Raw genomic sequence first — 20,837 nt, 5'->3', positions numbered from 1 at the left:
CACAGGATGGTACGACAACAGTGAACTGGCCCCCTTGCTCTAGGACACAATCAATACTAAATTAGCCTTTAATTACAAGTCTTTTAATTATTCAGTGTTGACTTATGGTATGAAGCAGCAGCTGTAAATCTTTCTAAAGCAAAAGCTTTGATTCCTGGTATTCTCTCATTATCTCCTATACTATCTTTGTGCAGGAAAATATAAGAACTCTATTGACATAATTTCATAATTTTTACAAGACTGATCTTAGGATCCAAGCTGCTGCTCAGCAAAGGCAGTAATAAATTTTAAAGCCTCTGGCTGTTCTTAGGTGGCATTACCAAGCAGAAAGAGATTTGCTTGAAGTTTGATAGATCTTAATCGATTTCACTGTAGCAGGGAATAATTTTTATCTCCAGTTCATGAAAAAAAATCTGCACCAAATTACTCTGAAAGTGGGTATAGGGAACTACAGCATAGTTCCAACATAACAGAGTCCCGAGCCTAAATCTACGTCTACCTAGACTAGATATGAAAATCCTTGCTTTCTAAAAAACAGCGTGGTTTGGTCTTCGTTGCAAATGTACGCAAAGAGATATGTTTATGTGACAGAAATATCTATAATACATTTAATATCTAAATCTACTCATGTATCTACAGAGAGAGACATGTCTGTTTTATCCTGGCTGTTTATTTTTATAAAAGTAGTACAGACTTTCCCGCTTTTCTCATGCATTGCAAAAAAAGGTAAAGCAATTGAGAAAGTGAACCTTGTGACATTTGCGACAAAATTTAACAATGAATCTGAAAAGAGTTTTCTATAGGTTGTAAATGGCATAAATTTCAAAGAGCAGTGGTCTTCTGTGTGCAAATGATTTCTTAAATCAGTATTTCTGCACTGAAACTGCTACAGCTGACTTGGGATGCTGGCTTCCCAAAACAGAGAAGGGGATGCATCCTCTTGCTCTTGCAGAATCACAGCCCTGGCTAGTATGCACATCTCCTTAAAAATGTGAAACATTTTACAGGTTTGGAGACTTGTGGCTCCTCCGTAGCTCACCTACCTACCTGTCAAGTCTGACCACGTATCCTCTGACAATGAACATGGAAAAGAAGTAGCTGAGCTGCAAGATTCAGCAGTTGTATCCTCTATGAGGCCGGTCTAGTTTTACAATTCGCTGGCATTTACTAGGATGATTGGTCTTCTCTGCTCATAATAGTAGTCTATTATTTCTCACATGCTATAAATACCATAAAGAAAGAAGTTTCTGGAAAAAACATCAGTGAATAAATCCTTCTGCCAAAAGTTTATAAATCGTGCATATCCCAGCAGCAGCAGTTCAAGCATTAATGACTTAGCCTTTCTTAATCACTTTTTTAATTACAAAAACCAGACAGAGCTTATTATCAACAAATTACTTCGTATAATGTCATTGTTCCTTCTCAAATAAGATCATGTTGAATGTGTTAAAAATGTATAAATAAAGCCAACGCCAAACATTTGCATAACTTAAATTTATTCAACACTCGGCTATTACAGATGTCTTCAAAGCAGTGATTTTTAGGTTATTTTTCCATCTTGTCCTGTGTTATCTTTTGTATTCCAACATGGAGTTTCATCCCACTGAAGGCAGGGGCATAAAGTTGTAATCTGTTGGTACATTCTTTGCTGTGTCTCATTAAAACTGACAAGAAATAATTACTTCATACTTGTTCTCATTAACAGCTAAAATTGTCTTCCAATTTCTTATATTAGTTATAATTTACATTTAGTACTAAATCCATTAACTAGTGTCAAGTCCTCAGGTCAGAACTCTCATTTTCCAACTTCTTGACTCTTTTCCCCCACCTCAGGAGGGCAGTCCCTACTTCCATACAGCAAGGGGTGCTGGCAGCAACATCACTGTGTGATCCTCTCATACAGGCTCAACAGCATCAGCAATAAAGGGAAAATGAATGATCATCTCTACCTCCCAAAGTAATCCATATTTGCTGTCCTGTTAGACTTTGCTTCATTATTACCATAAGGGTGATATACGGACAGTGATTAGAAGTCCAAGGAACTCAGACCAGCTTTTTCCATTTGGTGCCATGCCAGCTCTGTTGAAGCATGTTAATGCCCAATCCACATCCTTAAAAATGCAGAGTTGTAGAGAAAGCGGTGGGAAACGCAACAGTGTTGGTATAATGTGGCCCTGAAATGAAGTCCTGGAGGAAATTTATATTTGCATGGTATGAGAAGACTGAAAATTCAACCTAGACAGTACATTTTATGCTCCCCCCCAGATTTTGTTGAATTGCAGTGGTATAGCTAAAGTTAAAACAGACAAACTTCAGACTCTGTAGATGAAAGAAGGACACAGAGCAATAGACCTCTCTGTAAAACTCGAGATAAAACTAAACTGATGGCACAGACTTGTAACAGTAACAAGGATTTTTCAAAGGCACACTTCAGTGCATGAGACAGAGTTTTACGAAACTGCAATAAATCTCTTTGAAGAGGAGGAGACAGTAATAGTCTTGTATTTAAGGCCACAACAAGGAATTCCTGGCAAACTTTCACTTTATACTGCTATTTTTTTCAATGGGACTTGGCTGTGTTTCAGCCATGATCAGAGAGGGTTCAGAAATCTTTGAGATATTAGAAGGAGTGAAGTGCAAGTTTAAGAGATCTCTAAGCTCACTGTAATTCCTTGTCAGCAGACTCACATCTCTTTATCAGGATTGAGAAAGGAAAAACCATAGTATTTGGTGCTGTTTCTTTTTTTTTTCTCTCTCTGACAGCCTAAAATTATTCAGAAAGCTGCCATTTAAGAAAAATAAAGGGCTCAGAAAGGAAAATTTCAGATATTATCTTGATTTAAACTGCACCAAGATAGCTTCAGGTTTAAGTGCTCATGAAGAGCTATAAATTTCATCATCCTTATTTTTCCTTTGCCATGACAAAAGAGAAGGAGCTGAGAGCTGCACAATAGCAACGCTCAGCACTCCTACCCCTTCTGCATTCCCCTGTTTGGGTGTGAACACACTGCTCTGTGCAGATACTGACCAGTTTGAAATGCTTTCCCTTCCTCCCTGTACCCCCCAAATCCCTCTCCTGCAACCAGGAGGGATCTCTGTGGACAGCTTTACACAGGCACTTGCGTCCACCCTCATTTTTGGGGCAGGGAAGCCTCATGGAAGCCCATCCCAGTGGCACCTAGTAGGTGCTGAAGGCTGGATATTGGGCTAAGTTCCTAGACCACCTTCTCATGCAAGAAAGGGGATTTTGGTTGTTTTCAGTCTGCTGCTCAACTGCTGTTTCAGTGCTGCTGGTGGGCTCTTTTCAGCAGCTCTACTACCTCCTATGGCACACAGGAAGGAATAGGATTGCTTGCCAGCTGGCAGCCCAGGGAATCAGCAGCAATTGCCAGCAGCATTCCTGCCCCAGTTAGTTGTGGCTGTCTGCAAGATGAGCCTCAGGTTTCTGCTTCTACCTTTTCCTCATGCCCCAGGTCCCTGAGACGGACTGTGAGAGGATGAAGAATCAGCCTTAAATGTCTCATTGGGACTAATGGGTGAATTTTTAAGCTAGCTCCCCTGTGAGTTTAGCACAAAAAAATACCAGCAGAAAAAAAAAGAGTTGCTATGTACTGGGTATTTATATAAGCAGATTGTATGCAAGGAGTCTGTTTTAAGGAGACTGTTTACTGAGCTGACATCATTGCAGTCTGATCCCCACACTCTCCTGTCTGCGTCCAGTGCTTCCCCATCTGCCCCAGGAACAGGCATGGCCTTGGGCACAGCGTGATCCCTTGTCCTTGTGCTGGCCCTCTGTGGCAGCTGGAGCACCCCAGGGCACTGTGTGTCCAGACATGGCACTGAGCAGCTGCTCACTGTTTTCCGGGGACTTTTCCAAACCTCTGAGCATTTTAATGTCTGCACAGTACACCCCATCTTTTAAACCACTGTGTATCTTCCCAGCCAGGGGCTATTTTGCATCTCTGCCTCTTTGCCTCGTGCTCTAAGGCTGTGAATCTGTTATACCTCTAACCAGCAGACCCTGGCTCCTTTGTGCTTTGATTTTGCTCTGGAGACTTCTGGTTTAATCCCAGTGCAGGGTCCAGTTTTCTACTGCAAAGCCATCTTTTTCACTGCCCCAGCTGCACATGTTGCTCAGGAAGTTGATCCAGCCAGTCCATTTTGGAAATTCTCCACTTCCTCCCAATGAGCTTTCAAACAGCCAGAGGAAAATGAGCATTTACAGAACACCTTTGCACCCAAATTCTTTCCAATGAATTAAATGGCCAGTGGGAGCTGAATGTCCAGGTGTCATTGGACAGGTAGCCAGGCAAAATTGCAAACAACCAGACTTTTCCCCAAACACTCCATGAAAAATGTAAATACAAGGAGGTAAAAGATAATTAATTACTTTTTAACTTAAAGGCTTTTTTTTTCCTTGCACAGTGTCAGTATTTGTTATCTCCCTTTTTCATTTTGAATCGCAGGCTTTGTCAGTTCGCAGATAAGATTTCATTTTAAAGTTTGAAGGTTTTAATGTGATATGTGAAAAAAAAAAGAAAGCTTTTGATTGTAATCTCTAGGGTCAAATAAAAAGAAAGAAAAAAAAAAGATCAAAATGCTGCCATTGTAAAAACTTGTCAGAGATTTAACTGTGACATTCGGGCATATCATTAAAATTTGCTTTACAACTGCTGCTATTGTACTTCCATGCATTAGTGTGAAAGAAGCTGAAAGAAATATCTTTACTTTTTCCTGAGAAAATTAGCTTTCATTCCCCCCATATAAACAAACGTTGAATTTTATTTTTTCTCCTTGCTGTCTGTGATGGTTTGTCAAACAGTTGATGTAAACATACTTAAGCCTCAGGGGCTGCCCCCCTATTAATTGGAGAGATACAGGCCAGATTAGAGGAGCTCATGTGCCCGCGTGGCATGGGTGGTGGCAAAGCCAATTTGAGGTTCCGTACACAAGGCTCAGGACAGGTCGTTCTGGTCCCATGGCAGTGTGATAAGCTCAAGCTTTGCAGACAAAAATTTGCATCTGAATGCATCTGGCCACATTGAAAGCCTAATTCTCCTTCAGATTCCCCCCCACAGACTCTCTGGGAGATGGTGCGGCAGCAGTGAGTTAACCATGGCCTTTGTGTCTGTGGGAGCTCCCTCTGGGTTTTTGGGTTATGCTCATACGAGGTGGTTGTTTATGCTCATGGGCTCTCCTCCATCACGGGAAGTCTGCTGGGGTGGGGTCTGGCACTTGCAGAGGTTTCTCTACTGTCCTCCTGGAGATATGAGGGGTTTCCCTGCGGCTGGGCAGATGGGACATTAGCATGGGAAGGTTTCCACGTGGTCCTTATGAGACACTGAGAAGGCTCCCCAGGCCACCTCCTCAACACCACCAGCAGCCTTGTACCTCTACTCTCACTTATTTTGTCTTTTTTTCAACTTCCTCCCTCTGAGACTTATGTACACAGTTTTATGTCCAATCTGCACTTCCCCATCGCAAAATTTAGTGGAAAAAAATGTGAATGAGGGAAGACATGAACAAATACACAAGGGAAAAAAACCTACTCCTCTTTTAAGGCGGCACAAAATATTTTAACGAAACAGGATTTCATTGTGATGCTCAAAAAACAGATGTGATTTCTTAATTCTTGGGTTTTGTGTTGTGGAAGCCCTTTTTTCACTTTTCAACCATAGCAAACTGCAGGTAACACCAGAATACTCTTTGATGTTTCTGAGGTAAAAATTCACAGATGAATTCCGTGTTATACTTATAACTTAAATATCCCTGTACATTAATGATAGAGTCAGTCTCTGTTTATTACACTATAACTGGTGCAGCATAAATAAATAAAATCATACAGAATAGTCAATTCTGCTGGCCCAGCATCATGTATCAATTTACACTAATAAGTTAATTTCCATAATTGTTATTCAGGACTAACATAATTTGAAAGAAGAAAGGTCGTAATGGTCATGATGCCCTGAGAGGATTTTGCCTTGCTGAAGTCAACACATTGAAGCCTCTGAAGGATTCTGGAGAGAATAATGCCCATAACCCAATCATTCAGTTAATGTTATTACTCATTTATTTGTTTTCCATCAGAGAGATACCCAGTGACCTCCAAAACAAGACTGTGCCTTTGACACACAGACATATCTCTCTGCTCATCCTGAGTCTTTAAAATCCAATGGTAAGTCTTCCAGTAGACCTTCAAAAGCACTGCATGCATTTGTCTCCTCTGTGTTTTTTTTTTAAATAAGCTGGAGCACAGCAACAGGGAGTGCTCTTTGTGCCTAGTAAAGCAAATAAAACTCCTTGAACTCCCTTTTGTCCCTCTTGCTGAGATCCTTTCAATTTGGCAACATTTGGTTAATTGAAGGGACTGAGGTGTGACGCTGCTCGAATACAAGGCCCTGTTGAGCTAACTCAAGCAACACTGACATTTTTACAAAAAAAAAGACATATCTCATAGGGAATTTCTGGTGAAACTGCTATACATCAGATTAGGATGTCATATGCTACATTTTATTTTGTCACTTAAAATTAAATGCATTTGTAATATGTAGAGTACTAAAATAAAATCAGGATTTAATCCATTTTAGAAACATGTTCTATTACAGGAAGAAATGTGCATTGCAAACCCAGAATGTTATAGTGCATTTGCAATAAATATCAATGACATTCGTTGGTGGTTTTATTTTTGCCTGTTCGTCATATATGAGACACTGACCTTTCTAAATATTCTCCACAGACAACCTGATCCTTAATACAATGGTGAAATATTATTGTAATTATCATTTGTACAACTATGGTAGATGTTACAGAAGATGTTTTGGCTAAAAATGAATAAATAGATTAGTAGACTGGACTACTACATTACAGTTTACTGTGAAATTTTCAGTGATGAAAGAGGAATAAAGAACTGCTTTTCTTGTTTTGCTTGCTGTTCAAAAGGTAGAAAGAAGTGAGATGAAAAGTAAATTAAAATGACTTTATTTAAAGGTCATTTCTAGTGGAAAGAAAGCCTAAAAGATCACTTATAATAAAATTTTAAAAAAGCCTATAAAGCCTATAAAGCCTAAAATAATTGCCTAGTTAGGCATTATTCACAGAATTTTCTAATATCCTTCCCCTAAATAGAAAAATTTCCTTAGTGTAAACAAAAAATCACAGAACATTTCAATTAAACTAAACTTGAAATTTCAGTGTGAATTAAAGCTTCAATCTACATTTTCCATCCTCTTTGCTTTAATGCCTGATACTCCAAAGTTACTAGAACAGGAAGGTTGAAAGTAAAATAGGTGCAAGCAACAATAATCTTACAATATTTGTCTTGCTGGTGAGTTTGGAAATGCCAACAGGAAATACTGATCCTTGCAGTTAAGAGCGTGTGAAAAAGAAATGTAAGGATCTCTTAGGACTAAAGGATAGCCTCAGAGATGTCCTTCCACAGCGGACATCCTCACTCTTGTTACTGGTTCTCACTCACCAGGCAAGAAATGTCCATGTCTCCACCCAGATCTACAGGAGGACCTTCCTCCATGACATGGCAGCCAGACTAGAGAAGGTGGCCATGTCACCTCTACGTGGCCCAAGGGGGTAACTGGGAGGTTAACTGATTAATGACATTCAAATCTGCACCCACCCTCAGGGTGTGGCTTTGAAGCTCTCTCTAACTACAAGGAAAGCGTTGCTTAAGTCGAGCAGAAAAGTCATGTTGAGAGACCTGCATCTATAACTGGAAAAAAGGCACCTTGATCTAATTGTTTTGTCAAGTTTCCATGGCCAGTTGATGGTGGAACCACCCATAAAATACATCACCTGTGGCATAACTGTTGCCACCATGTGTGTAGGTCTTGGTGGGTACAAGGAAACCCCAGTACCAGTGGCAGCCCTTTGGATATTACAAAGTCATACAAACTAAGTAAGAGCCGTGGTGCATTTTCATTTTTGGAGAGATGTCCAGACACAGAGTGGCCAGTGAAGTATGATTTCTCTGTAGCCAGACTCCATCTCATGTCCCCCAAAAAAAGACTTATGGAAGAAAAGAGGACCCATTTGGATGGTACTAGTCCTAAAGGGCATCTTCATCTTTATAAAAAGTCATAAAAAAATTTTCCCATTTTGTTTTAAGAGAAACTAATCCAACCTTATCCATGACGTCACTTGGACTTCAGTACAAAAACTGAGAGAAGAGCTGGCATGAAAACTTAGTTTCTCAGCAATTAATTCCTCTATTTTTCCAATCAGTAAGTATATTTCATATAAAGAACTGGAGAAAAAAGGACAAGGCAAGGGGTTAACTTTTATACAGGCCTTGACTTCTCCACTTTTGTAGGTACAATTTATAGCTTTCTAATAGTAGCTTAATTTACTAAAAGCATGGGGCAGCTTGGACTCAAGGACACGGTTGTCTGTGTTTCTTGCTTTCCGCTGGTAGTGCATTGTCTTATCCCAGCTCTCCTCAGCCTAGGTTTGGAAAGGCAGACCATAGAAAAAAGGGAACTACGGATGTTAAAAGCATCCAACTTGCCATTCAGAGCCTTTTGTTGTTCACATACATGCCTGGTTCCTGCTTGTGGCTCTGGGAGTCACGCTTCTCTAAATTGATGGCAAAATGGACTCATTTGAAAAAACCATCTGAATATGGATTTTTTTTTCTTTTAGCAGTCTCTTCTCATTAAATATTTCTTTGCTTTCATCTACAACAAGCATAACAAGATAATTCTATTTACCATCTCTCACCAAGAAAAGTAATTAGAATGCAAGGTAATTTCCATAAAATGCATTATGACTTTAATATCAGTAAAAGCCACTTAAATATTAAATGCACAGAAAAAATATTAGCTAAATTATCATAGAATAATATGATCAGGTTACTTTAGAAGAAAAAAAATGATAAATGTGTTTTAATAAACTGTGCAAAATTATATGCATCATATTCTTGCTTCCTGTCAATTTTATTTAGAGTTAAATGCCATTGTGATAATTAGTTGGGTTTTACTGTGTTCATTAAAAGCTTTTCTAATGATCACATAAAGAAATAAGTGAAATTAATTCCTTTCTTCAAACTCAAAGAAATTCATCAAATGAATAAACAAAAAGCTTTTGCTGAGGCACAGACTCAGTATCTTAGAACCGCAGAATCACAGAATCACAGAATGGTTTGGGTTCGAAGGGGACATTCCAAGAAGATAAAAATGGAGTACAAACACCACACTCAATCAATGAAGGGTTGGATTTTGGATCAGTGTTAGTGTTCTTGATTTACAGACAGGAGCTGTGTGTGTGAAGGGAGTAGTAGGGGACAGATTGGATCAAATTTGATAGTCCTGATCCAAGCAAAAGTTTGAAGTTTTTTCTGGGAATCCAGGGTAGATTCCCCAGTGAAAATGAGAAGAGATCTAACTAACATTTATATTTCTTTTTCAGGATGGGCATACCACATCTTTCAGAAATTTTCTAAGCCCTGTTTTCAATTACAGCAACCCCCCCCTTCACTGTGCTAGTGAAGTCTGCTTTCATGAGTACCTAGGACTAAAAACACATTCTCAAGGAACTTTCACATCTTACTGGCATTAGAAAATTTATAAATGCCAAAGACAACTTTTGGCTGTGAGAAATTACACCAGAAAAAGGAATATGTGAAGAATGATGAAGTTTCAAGATGAAAAACCCGCACAAATAAATTACTTCAAAATCAGAGCCATTAATTATGATTTCCATATGCACAAAGATGGTGTTATAAGAAATAATGTTTTTGAGATAACTTGCTGCATTAAGTCAGTGAATTAGTCCAACGACTGCAGATGCTAACATGAATGAGATCTCCTTCGCTGGGGTGAGTGAGCCTGATTCAGAGTCTATGTCATGTTAGAAGTAGCTTCTGCATTTCAAAATGGGTCAGATCTTTGGGGAATATTAAGGAAGAGAAAGTGTAAAAATGAAATGTTAATTTCAAAAATAAGATTAACACAGACAAGAACCAAACAACTGAGTCCTTGAACCTCGGTGCTCATACTCTTCAAAATGTTGCCAAAGCTGATGGAAAGTACCACTTCTCTAGTGTGCCTGTTAAACTACAGTGCTGTTTTGTTATTCACAAAACACCTCTCTTGGTAGAACTCCAGAGAACAGACTTGTTTACAACAGCTCTGTGAACAAATTCTCCCCAAGAAGATACCAAAGTTGAGAGGCAGTTAGGATCAGAACTGAGACTAATAGGAATGGAGTTAATCATGTCACCTTAATTGAAAAGTAGTAATAAAAATAATTGAGTTTAATACATAATTTAGATCATTGCGTGTTAAGTTAATGCATTCTGCTTAGGCTTTGAAAAAATATTTATTTCATGTAGAGTTAAGATTTCATTTGTTTTTATAATGGAATTCTCTCAAATTGACTTTAATAACAACAGTTTGTTAAATCAGATTTTGAATTGATGCACAAATTTGAAGTTCATATGTTAATTTTTGATGCAATATACTTAGCATTTATAGCCTGCTCTTAAGGTGGTTGAATTTATTTTCATGAGATTTAATAATCATTGTTGGTTTATATTATAGAAATTAAATTAGTTTTCTATGCTGTCCTGATGAGGGGCAATTTGCCTTATGACTACTTTATTTTATTTTACTTTTAAAACAATGTATTACTTCTTGCTTTTAAGAGTGGATTTATTCTTCAGCTATTGGTCACACTTCTATAACAAAATTTATGTTTATATTTAAGGTTATTCCCAGGAAAGCAGAGAAACTCCGTTCAGTTGCATTTTCTCTGAGTGCCTTCTCTGACCCCTGTTCTTGTGGAAAAGTGATTCTGTGCAGCATTAAAGGTTTCAGCTGAATTTCCAGGAAAACAAACTGGTCAGATTAATAAAAGTACCTCCTCTCAGAAACCATCCACCTCCAAGTCATTCTAATTTAGTGCTGAGGGATTCCACTTGAAAAGGAATTTTTTTTTTTAATTTAAAACAATTATTGAGCTATCTTGGTGAAATATGCCATTCTGCAGTTAGATGCTCTGTTCAAGGAGCCCATGACAACTTTAAGCAGTTTAAGTGCATGCACAACTGCAGAGCTCACGTGTAAACAGGGATTTAAAACCAGATACAGGCTTTGAACAACAGCCTGGAAGCTCAAGAATGACATTTGTAATTCCAGATCTGATGCTTCTTGACTTTGCTCAAAAGATATGTCCCCTTTCATCTTGCATTCCCAGCACTTGGAAAAGGTGAGTCTCCTCTATGGCACCAGGGTAAAGTGGGGCTTAGCCAAAAAATGCTCCAAGGTATATCTGAGACCCTTAATGGGTAATGAAGATATAGATGAAAAATTAACATTATCACCATTACCAAGCACACGTGGACCTTCCTGCAATGTTTCAAAGGACGCTGTTATAAACTCTTATTCTTAACTGCAGTTGAGCTCCACCCTGTCATTTCCACAATGCCATTCCAGACCTTTTTCTACACTGATCTAGTTTTCAAGATCCATTTTTCTCTTTCAGTCTTCCAGCTGGCTTTTTCAAGCAGCTGGATTCTGCAGCAGCAGCAGTTCCTTCAGGGTTTCAGCTGCCAGGTGATGGGAGATGTGGAACACATGACCTGATAAGGTGTGAGTGGCGCCTTCTGTAACTGATGCTTGATTGAAAGTGGGGTGTTCAGATTTCCACCCTGTTAAAGGGAATCAGACCTCAGCAGACTGATCTCAGGGAAAACTCTGACCACATACTGCAAGAACCACGTGCTTTATTAATTACTAGGAACACATTTCCTTATGACAGAAGTACAGTGTCCAAAAGCAGTCCCTTGCAGAAAAAAACCTTGCAAGGGCACAAGCACCTTTATGCAGCTCTGGTAGTACCTGCCTGAGGGCACCACCTGCCTCTGGTAAGCCCATTCACCTGTCCCCTTCTCAGTCCTCATGCAATTCAGCTGTTCTGTGTATCTCCCTCCCCAGTGTGCTAGCAGCCATCATCAGTACTCTTGATCTGTTTGGACATGTCTTTGTGCTTCCTGCTGCTGCTGTAGTAGTACCACTCATGGATAAACAGGAGCCGTATTCCACCACTGGTGTCTTTTATTTTCTTATTTTCATTAATGTTGTAGTTTCCCAAGCAAGGGGGCTGGGAGAAATGAGCCACTAGGTCAGTAATTCCATCCCTGAACCTCACAGTAATATGCCTTAAACCGTACTTTCTAGTGGTTTGTCCCAAGTCATTTGCCAGGACTCAAATGATGGAGCTCCTGCAAATTCCCTTGGGAGATGATGCCACAGGAAAACAGAAAGGATTCTATTGATATTCAACAGACCTTTTCCTTTTGTTAATTTAATACCATTACTCCATATTCCACCATAGCCATTTCCCCCCACTCCATTGCGCTTCCTTCTTCAAAACACTTCCAGACATTTATGATCCCTTTTAATCATCTCTTAGTAAAGATTTTGCTTGTTTTTAGGGCTCTTCCCCCCATGCATTCTGTCTGAATCCAGCCCCTCAGGGTCACACTCATCTTTTCATCCATAATTGAAAAGACAACCACTCTATACAGTAATGGGAGATTTTTTTTTCTTTTCCTCCTCAGCTCACGCAAACTATACAGATAGTCACTCATCTCTTCAGGCTCTAAGACATATTGTACCACTGAATTTTAAGCAAATCTACCAGACAAGATCAATGAGCTATTCTGCTTTAAAATCTAGGGCATATATTGGCCATCCCTTTGTACACATTTTTACCTTTCCAGCTCTTCAGCAAAATGTAAACCTATCCAACATCAAAAAGTAAAATGAACAGCTAGATTCTCCTTTTATTTATAGAAGGGCTTTCCCCACTAAAACAAAGGAAGCCATTTGCACAGCAACAGCTCAGATTATAATTTTAGCCCAGTGACTTTTACAAAGGCATCTTTTCTCTTTATCACAAAAGGCACCATTATTCCAAATCAGAGCACCAGTAGAAGGCATGTGCACCACTTACACTCCACTTGGATGCCTTGAAATGAAACACTCTGGACTGTAGTGTTGCAGGAGCGCTGTGAGACACCCAGGAAAATTTTACCCACGTGGCACTGTGCCATCAATTCATACCCAAGAGTTGGGTTCTGTATGGGGTTCCCTCAGTGGATCCTAGTAGATCCCCCATTTTGTAGTTTTATCCTACTAGTAGTTTTAGTATTTATATTGTGTAGTAAATAATGCTGATTAAAATCTTTAATCTGTTCACTCATCTGTTCATCTGTTCATTTATTATAATAAATAATTCCTTCTATGTGAATATATCTGATTTACCCTCATTAAAGCCTGCAGAGCAAAGTGATTTAATCACACCCTTATAATTCCTTAAGTTTAAACTGTTGATGAAATCTGATGCTAAGTTAGGATACTGCTGCACCCGGGCTCTTCTCCTAGAAGGAGTTTAGAAAGCAAGGGAGTCCTTTCTACACCTCATGACTCAAGGGTAAGGCTTTTTTAATAACTTTACTTAAGCCTTCCACTCTACCCATGACACTTGTCAGCCAGGCTGAACCCTTTGTCTTAGAAGCAGTTGGATTTTGAAGTGATCTTTGGTAACATGAACAGTTGGGTACATAGTTGATTATGACTATCTGTGAGAATACACTTCTAAATAAGCATAAAAGAATTACAGTAATATGGTCATTGGTCAGTTGTAAATATACACACAAAAAAATCCATCTGAAACACAGAAAAAACGTATAAGGCAAAGGTATCATGACACCAGTATTAAGCAGTGTCACTTTAATTGAAAAAAAATGGTTTATTTGAAAAAAAAGCTTATTCAATTGTTCTTTTTATACTCCATCATAACTGAATAAATATCAGTCATCTTTCTGGGAAATACTCCACTTTAAGAGAAGGAATGAGCACCTACTCAATGATAGGGTTTTGTGAGGGGCAGAAAAGGCCTTGACTCTGAAAGTGTTGCTTAGCAATAAAAAAAGATAGATGGATGGAAGGAAGGAAGGAAGAAAGGAAGGAAGGAAGGAAGAAAGGAAGGATCTTTATTATTTTGAAAATAGCTTTCCTGTAGAGGTAAGAGGGATGCTCCACTTTCAATTTCCCAGCGTGTAACACTGCCATGGGAGCCACATTCTGTGCTTGTCTGTCTCATGTGTGATGCAAAGTGACAGACAAAACTAGCAATAGTCATCACACGTGTGTTAGCTGGGTGCTGCAGCATGTGCCTACGTTTTCCCAAGTAAGCATCTGGCTGTTGGCTACCTCTTATGTAGCAATAGAAAAAAGCAGGTATTTTATTTGTGTCTGTGGGCATAGAGAAGGAACTCATTAGAATGTGACAAGTTTCTGGGCTGAGTGATATGGCACATGTAATCTCATTATCTCTGCTGGGGAATGGCAGGAGTATGCGTGTAAAACAAGATTTTATGTGTATAGTTCAGTCAGTGAGGACTAATGGATTGATAATGGGCTGTTTGTTGCTGTTCAGATTTTGGCTTGCATCCACAGCGGGGGTATATTGGAGCAGATCCACTGGAGCACACTGATTGATACTTATGCTAGACATAAGCTGGTGAGTGTTCAGACTTATTTTCCATTCAGTGCGCAACTTATTACTCTGTTGTCTCTAAGTTTACCCATGCACATATTACAAATATAGCCAGATGTCCTCATGATTGTTTGTATTTCTCTGAAAAATGGATGGAAAGGTCCACAAGTTCAGAGGGTAAAAAATGGGTTTGGGGGTGAACTGTGTGACAGCTAAGGAAAAAGGAAGCTGATTTTATGCAAGAGAGAAGTAAAAAGACTCCATGTTTCACAGGAGAAGCCAAGAATTCCTGTAGGGTATCCCAGACTCAGTAGGCCCTGCTTTAAGGAGAAGGAAGATTTAAGAGCACCACAAGAAATATAAGGCAGGAATATGAGTTATATTGTCTTCTATCCACATGATTGTATTTCTTGCCATGCCAAAATGATTTCCTTCTGTAATCATACGTCCCATCAAGGACTTCATAAACACAAAATATCCATGTGGGAAGTCTGAAGAAAAGACAGAGTAAACTATTGGGTCCTCATGGGACCAGTCAGTCCTGACACTGACTCCTTTTCCAGCTGGGCAGCAGACTGAGAACCTTTGCTCAGGGCATATTGCTAATTTTATAGACAGACAGTGCTACAGGTCGCTATGACCACTAAGAACACAAGACCGCACAGGTCCACAGTAAAGGGCTGCATCTTTTGCGTGCGAGTGAGCATCCAGCTGAGCTACCTTCCCATTTGGTCACTATACCATATACAGATACCAATATGCCGTAGGCATCAAGATTTGTCTGCTGTTTCCCTGCTGTTTCCAACGAGAGAGAAGTTAGATCTCTGGCACAAACCTAAACTTTGAGCTGGAAACTAATACATGAAAATCAGAGCTCTTAAGCACCATGGGTAGTTCTGCTAAATATGACCCGAGCAGCCACAGATGTGCATGTTAGAGAAACACAATCCAAACCATAAGAGGGTGGCTCACGGCTGGCCAGGTACAGCCTTAAAAGTGTGCAGAAACTTGGCTTTCATGGCCTTCATCTCAGCATGAGACAACTGTCAGTGCAAAACACACTAAAGTCTGATCAGAGAGGTGTTACCCACTCTTGGAAGAAGAGCTATGCCAGCTGGCAGGGAGAACAGGATCCCAGTGTCCAGAAATCCACTCCCACAAAAGGACATATCTTTCACTGCTTTGTGGGTGCCTCATCTGCATCATGTGTATGTGAGGTCTTTTCCCCAGTAGCCATGGACCCACTGTGAACCCAGGGGAGGAGAAGATTTACACTTGAGAGGCAGAGAAGTGAGATGGAGAGAAATGGGCTCACAGAGCCCTCTCAGCAACTTACAGACACCTTGTGGTGCTCCAGGTAGGTTTATTTGTCAATTAATGTGTTGCAAAGAGTGATATTAGTCAGGCTCATGGTATTGTCATTGCAGACAATCCCATCAAGGCATGGCAGAAAGGAGCTGAATCATCTCCAGGCTCAGACACCCTTAGATATGTCATGTGGTTTTTTGTCCATCTGTGAAAAATGTGCCATTATAGGCTGGAAAATCTGTAGTGCTAATGTTGCTGTCATTCTGTTCTGCTGCTTTTTTCCCCTTCTGTACCTTTTATTTTGCTTTATGGTGTTACATGACATAGCATAATGCATTCACATTTTTTTACAACAACAACAACAACAACAAAATCTTCCTTTGGATCAATAGCAAGTGTAGTATTCAATTGATATTCTTGGCAGCAGAGCAAATAAGCCAGCGCCTGCAGTCAGACTGTGTCAACAGGCTCAGTAATGATGCTTCCACCTATAGATGGAAGCTCCTTTCCTGCTCCTTACCAAATGTGCAGGCACTGATTTGACCCTGAGATTAGCTCAGTTGTTTAGAGCACAGTGCTAATAATGCCAAGGTTGTGCCATTCACTTCTGAGCTGGACTCGATGATCCTTGTGGGTCCCTTTCAATTCAAGAATATTCTGTGATTTCTGTGATTTCAGTGGACATTCCCCAAAGTCTGAGATACAGTAAAAAAAGCAGGATGTACTGAGGAATTAAGTCTTTCAAGTAAGGGCACCACTGTGAAAGGAGCAAATTAATATTGTGCAAGCAGTGTTGCTGAAAAGCAGGTAAAGGAAGATGTGAAATGAGTGTCATGTGCTGAGCAAGTGTTTCCAGCCATCCCTCTGAGTAAGTAGTGGTTAAGTACAGGACCTATATCTGTGTTTTTCTACAGTATAAAGCATACTCCTTCTAGCTGCTGTATGTGGCCTCTCTGAAAAAATTAGTGGGGAAAAATCTGTGAAGAACCTCAATATTTGGAAATCTGACAGGATCTGGCATGAACCACATGTCAAACTACTCAGCAAGATCAGGACATTCACAGCTGCTCTTATGCCTAGAAAAAATACCAAATGCAAAAAAATTTTGTGGGCATCTAGAAGTATTTATAACTCCCTACAAATGCAGACAATGTTGTAAGAAGGAGAAAATGGTTTTATTTATGAGTTTCGTTTTTGGGTTTTTTTTCATAATAGTTTCAGCTGAGTTTCCTCAAAGTGTGATACAATATTAATAACCTAACTTGCTCAGCTTTCTATTTTAGACTCACTTTTTATTTTCAACCACTTTAAGGTAGATTCTCTGATATCTGCAGGGTCTTTCTCTGTGTGGAAAGATACACAGAAAAGAATTCTCACAAGTCTTGAAAAAATGGGATCTCTTTTTAGACACCAGGTTTGGTTGAAATTGGTCACCGGCTCCAAAGTAACTGGGCATGAGATGCAAACTGCCTGGCAGACAAAAAAATGTCTGTATAACACCTGCTTTCTTAAGGCATTCTCAATGACTGTGGTGAGAGAATGGAAGAAGAGCCCAGGAAGTGGACAAAATATTAATATCTAATTAGACTGGGGAAGAAGATATTCATCCTAAAGGAAGCCATCTGAAAACTTGATATTAAAAGAAATTGAGTACATACTAAATTCAGTCCTCTTCAACCAATTCTACTCAGTTCCTCAGAAATGTCTTCATGACCCAGACCTGTCATTCTTAATAAGGAATTTTTCCCCCTCCAGAGGGGGAAGAACAGGGAAACCTTTCTCTGCCTCATTACCTTTCTATACATAAACCAGTCATCCCAGGGAGCCAAGAACTGAGCTTGTGGCTCAAACACGGACCCCACACTGTGAGACCATCATGTTATAATGTATGTGAAGATGACTGAGATTTCTTTTAAACTAAAAAGCAAATCAATTAAAAAAAAAAGAGAACCATGCTGTATTAATATGAAGGTCTTGCTCAAAACAAATTGAACTTGCAGTTGATAGCCATTAGCTGCTGTTCTTTTAGGTAGTTGTAAAAAATATTGGGCTTTGCCAAGCACCATGGGATTATAATTTTTAGGCTTTAAAAGTAAGCCTAAAACAAGTTGAAAATATTTTCCTTAAATGTTTCATTTTAGTTCTTGTGTCACCAAAACTATATTTCACTTTCCATTCCTTCCTTTTAAACTTTCTTCTTTGCTGCCCACAGGATAGCAGCAAATGTAGTTTAAAAAAAAAAAAACAAACCATATTTTGGTCTTTCTTTTTGAAAATCAAAACATTCAACTTCTGTGAATTAGCTCAGGTCTTCATAGGGCACAGGGTAACTGAATCCCTGGTAGGAATTTGGGAACAATAATGTTTATGAAGAAAGAACAGGTTTTCCCTGTGTGATTTTGTCTCTGCTGACAAGTCAGAGTCAACAACACTATGCTGGACCTTGAGGAGGACAGTACTCACCCAGAATTTCAAACTGTATTGAATTCAAGCCCTTTATACTCCTTGGTGAAAGTTCAAGGCAGAATGGCAGAAATGCTGTTCAACTGTCACTCGTCTCATTCTCAATCACCATTCCCACCTAAACCAGTCAGGGCAACATGACTGCATTTGCTGTTTCCCTCCAATCTCAAAGCTGCCCAGTCTCAGCATGTTGACTACCAGCGTCCATGGTGAAAATTTAGCTTCTGTCTCCTAGGCTACCTCCTAAGCTAGGAGCTTAAAGCCTCAGATATGCTGCTGCAGTAGCCAAGTAGGCATACATTCTTTTAGCAGCCTAGTAAACTTGGGCTATTTCACACAGAGATGATACAAGGGGCAAGATGTAATGCTTCCTGTCCTCAGCTGCCCATCCTGCCTGGCCCCATCTTTCGATCGGAAGGACCCACCTAGTGCCGCAAGGATGGATCTCGTGCAGCAGCTGCTGATGAGGTGTAGTTAACAACTTGCAGTGCATTTACTGAATAATTTAAATTTGGTACTAGTTTTCCTTCCTAGGCTGGGTGAAAACTGCCCAGGGTCAGGACTTCCATGCCTAGAGGGTCTCTGCAGTGGTGGGTGGACTCTCTGCTGTCTCTACTGTTGTCCAAAGCCATCCCTAGGCAGAGCCTTCAACTTCTCTTTGCCATACAAGCCATTTTATTTTAGAATGCAGCTTCTATGAATCTCTGAAAGAGACATTTGTAAACTAGATTTCCCCAGAGTGAGGTATAGCAAAACCAGCAAACCCCTTAGGAAATGTTAGCTGAAGCATCTAAATGTACAAAACATGTTTGAATATCATTGAACTGTAGATGTTCTTGCTGAGCATGAGAGTCAAATATGATCAGGGTGTCAAAAATGAGTTAGGAAAGTACTGCAGTTGCTATTTATGCCAAAGGCTCCTTCAGTTGACAGCTTTAGATATCTTAAAAGCATAAACATTTTAGCAGACAACAAGTTGCATTTCCTACACTAAGAGCTTTTTGAAATTATGGAAAAGAAACCCGTAAAATGCTTTTGTATAATTCTCCTCCTTCACATTCATTTTAAAGCACTTTAGCAAAGTAACTCTCCCCCATTGTGGTTACAAGAAAAGAACTTGTTTACAAATTGTACACTGAAATTTAAGTTACTGGGAGTAGCAACAGGTTTGTAGTGACAGGTCACTTTAGATTGGAGTTTAATTTATGAAGATTACTTTACCTGGGGCTATGGTAATCTATGCCTTCGGAGTAATTCACCCTCTGCCTCATTTCGAATGCAGTCAAAGACTGTCGTATTTCACTATGACAATGTAATCACAGATCCACATTAAAAAGTCATTATTGTTTAGAATCCAGCTTGGTTTGAAAAACACTTACTATAAAATTCAACAGCCTTTGTAAATTACCCAAAGGTTTACTCAAGAATACAAGGTACAGTGATTTAAATCTGAAACTTACTACTTTATCGATTATATGGGATTTTTAGGTCACTGCATTTACGGGAAATGATTAGTGACTAATCAAAGTAATAAAGTCCTTGATGTTGGTTCATAAATAATTATGAATTGAATTTTCTTTATCCAGTATCAGATAAAAACTGAGTTAACCATAAGATATCTCTTCAACTTTTGTTTCATACAGCATTCTAAAACCCAACAGTGATAAAACCAACCATAAGAATAATTTTCTGATTTCTCTCTCGTCTTTTTTAAACCAGAAGCAATGTGCTCTCACATATATATCTATTGCACTCTTCAGCTTGAAGTTTTGTGTTGAACATAAAACTTAACTTCAATTTTAATTTCACACTGACCCTTTTGGCATTTTTAAAACATGTCACAGACAGATTCAAACTCCTTTGTGATGTATTAAACCCCAAATTCATATTCTAACTAACATTCAGCTTATCTATCCCTGTACATATGGTGATTATTGAACTCCTACTTATCTTTATATTGTTCTTTATCCTTCTTCATAGTTTTTTTCCCCTGCAAATTGAGAGAGTTTTAGCCCTGACTATTATGCAAGAGTTTAAAACTGTAATAAAAACGAATGATGCAATGAACCAATTAAAATTGTTGTATATATATTTTTTTAATTAGACATTTATGAGCTGCGAATTGGATCAGATATTCCCAATGCACATGACATGCTGACATATAATAGCTGCTTTTGGGATATCAGGTTAGCTTTTTATGAATGCAAATAGAGGTAGGTTTTCTTTTTTTAATTACCTTCAGGAATAATTTTTTTCTCTGTATTTACAATACAGGTGGGCACTTTAGTGTAGCTTACTCAGAAGGTTTGAAAGCATTACATTTAGTAGCAGTGGTGTTCAGACTTCAATAGAGCCACCATTTGTAAAAGGGTTTTCATAAATATTTTGGACTCTGGGAAAAAGTGGATACCAAAGAGACAGATTCATTATCATGCTAGTGTCTGAATACACACAAGAACAAATTCTTGTTGGTAAACAAAATCATGGTGGATTTTGTTGTACCTCCTGCCTCAAGTAAATACTTCTGGATTGAAAAACTCTTTTCTCCTCCA

This window comes from Manacus candei, unplaced genomic scaffold (assembly GCF_025592945.1).
Source record: "Manacus candei isolate 608988 ecotype Guabito, Panama unplaced genomic scaffold, ASM2559294v1 h1tg000109l, whole genome shotgun sequence".
NCBI lineage: Eukaryota > Metazoa > Chordata > Aves > Passeriformes > Pipridae > Manacus > Manacus candei.
This window is presented reverse-complemented; position numbering follows the sequence as displayed.